The sequence below is a fragment of the Stegastes partitus genome, unplaced genomic scaffold, assembly GCF_000690725.1.
Source record: "Stegastes partitus isolate 25-593 unplaced genomic scaffold, Stegastes_partitus-1.0.2 Scaffold2111, whole genome shotgun sequence".
Classification (NCBI taxonomy): domain Eukaryota; kingdom Metazoa; phylum Chordata; class Actinopteri; family Pomacentridae; genus Stegastes; species Stegastes partitus.
The window spans coordinates 81,364-83,903 of record NW_007579842.1 but is presented as its reverse complement, the minus strand read 5'-3'; the positions used below and the strand labels follow the sequence as shown (position 1 = coordinate 83,903).

The following is a 2,540-nucleotide window of genomic DNA, read 5'->3' as shown; positions in this document are numbered from 1 at the left end:
TCTCCTGCTGAATGTCAGCAAAACTAAGGAACTGACTGTGGATTTCAACAGGAAGCAGAGGGTCTTCCATCCACGTCACGTCAGTGGGTCTGAGGTGGAAAGAGTGGACAATTTTAAATATCTAGGTGTGACAATCACACAGGACCTGTCCTGGTCACTTCACATAAAGTCCACTGTGAAGAAGGCCAGACAGCGTCTCTTCTACTTCAGACGCCTGAGAGACTTCAAGCTCCTGCTCACAGTGCTCAGGAACTTCTACACCTGCACCACTGAGAGCATCACCACCTGGATGGGCAGCTGCACCAAGCACGACTTCTTGGTCCTGAGGAGGATGGTCCGTTCAGCTGATCGATCAGATCCACCCTCCCCAACCCGCAGGACATCTACACCCAACGATGCAGGTCAAGGACTGTGAAGATCCTGAGGCAGCCTTGCCATCCTGGAAACTCTCTCCTCTCCCTGCTGCCGTCAGGCTGTCGTTATCGTTGCCTAAAGACTGCCACTGAGAGAATGAGGAAGAGTTTCTTCCCTCAGGCCATCCGTTTGCTCAACTCTGAGCTTTAAAACTGGACTGTGCAAGACTGGTAAAAAATACATTTCACTGCACATTGTACTATGTATGAATGTGTATGTGACAAATAAAGCTTATCTTCTCTTATCAAATCAAATCCAGTCAAGTTTATTGTCATTTTGCTGTACATACACAGTAGTACAGGCAAGATGAGAGAGCGTTTCTTCAGGATTATTCAACCAGCAAGTTTTGCAGAATGCACGTCTGGGATAAGACACCAAACGTTCACTGTCGCTGCCTCCTGAAGGGGGCGCTGTGTCCATGTGTGCCACCATTTGTTGAACATGACTATGTTATAACATGATTGACATGATTATCTTATCTTATCTTGTCTTATCTTCTTTACTCACAGATAAAAAGAATTAATAAAGGACTGTATTTTGGAGGAAAATTTGTAGATTTTAGGGGATTTGATATTTTCTAAAAATAATTCATAAACAATAGTTATTGGTGAAGGTTGCAATTGTTGCAGTTGTGATTAAAATATTTTAAAGGATGAAAAACAAGCTAACTATATACTAAATCAGTATTTTGCAGTTATTAAACAAAAATATCAAGTTGGTTTAATTAAATATCTTCTGTTGGTAGATTCTTCGTTTGACAGTAAAACATTTTTTTCTAGTCGTGTTTCATTGTGGAAACCTTAACTGCATCTAAGGCTGGAATCATTAGAGAAACAAAATAAGTGACAGTTTTAGTGAATGTTAAGGTGATCTTCAGATTAATGTGACTTTCTGCTGTTCATAAAAGTTTAGGAATCTGTCCAGTGAAGAAAATGTACAATTTCTAAGTTCTTCATTTGAAGGCGACCAGACTTGTTTTTGTTGTTGAACTAAAAGTTGTGACATGATCATTATCAGCACAACCAACATTCATGAGAATCTACAGCGACAAAGTCAAAGCTGGTTAAGATTAACTATGAAAACACATCCTGTGGAGGAAAATGTGCTTTCACTTTTTTCACAGCAGACATCTGGACTCGTCACAAGTAGAATAACTGATGACTGAGGTCCAAAAAGGCTCTTAGTAAACTCTGACAAAACCAGCAGCTGTAAGAGGAATGCAGCATGAATACACCTCTGCTTTAAACTGGGGTTTGTTCAAATGCCTGCAACATGAATAACATCTTTAAAACTGTAATACAATGAGTGTTAAACATTCTCTCTGAAGGATGTTGATGCATACTGTAGTGGAAGACAGATCCTTTCAACATGCTTCTGTCATCTGATGAAGTATTAGATAAAGTGATTGCTCCTTTATATCTGCTGGCATTTTGACAAATGCATTCTTGCCTATTTACTCAACACCCTCAATCTCAGAAGGAGAGGCACTACAAATCCTGTGCTGTCTCTCTTCTTCTTCCAGGCCTGGCCTACACAGTGGAGCATCCTGCAGCTGAGGGTGTCCCAGTGCTGATGTACATGTCCTCCTATGATGAGGACGATTTGGAGGTGGTTCCTCTTCCTGGAGTCTCCGAAGACGCGGGTGTTCTTCCTGTGCTCTGTGACCGTGAAGAAGATCATGACCAGACTACTCCAAAGCACTGGTCAATGATAGATTCATGGACAAGTTCAGCCCTTTTGTGCATGGAATTAAAGTGCAGTGTGGCAAAATAAAGCAGCTTTAAACCTATCCAAGTCTTTGTCAGTGTTACTTTTCATCAAAGTTCCAACAGATGATTAAACACACAGATACAAGAAGTGGGTCTGGTTCCCTCTTGTGGTAATTTTCAGTCATTACAAGTCCACATAGGTTGATGAACACACAGGTAGCAGTTCCAACTACTAGGGGTATCAGTTTGAGCAGCAGTCATACTAGTTGATAATATGGGAAATTCCAATATACAAGCCCCTTCCACCTACACCACATCTAGAGTACAACACAGCAGAAACACTGCCACGGCTGCTAGACCAACTATGAAGCCCAAGTGAGTCGCTGAGCCCTCAGTGACCTCCTCCTGCTCCTCCTG

General features: G+C 41.8%; 1 protein-coding gene and 1 long non-coding RNA gene across 2 annotated transcripts in view; both read left to right on the top strand.

Annotated features, from left to right (window-relative positions):
- Positions 1–2,540, top strand: part of LOC103373985 (uncharacterized) — a 90,031-nt gene that overhangs the window by 24,004 nt on the left and 63,487 nt on the right. The gene's annotated exons all lie outside the window — the stretch shown is intronic.
- The window catches only part of LOC103373984 (uncharacterized), a 20,846-nt gene that overhangs the window by 6,683 nt on the left and 11,623 nt on the right, over positions 1–2,540 (top strand). Inside the window, exon 2 of the long non-coding RNA XR_521103.1 lies at positions 1,742–1,744. This is a non-coding gene — a long non-coding RNA (uncharacterized LOC103373984). The remainder of the gene's footprint in view (positions 1–1,741; positions 1,745–2,540) is intronic.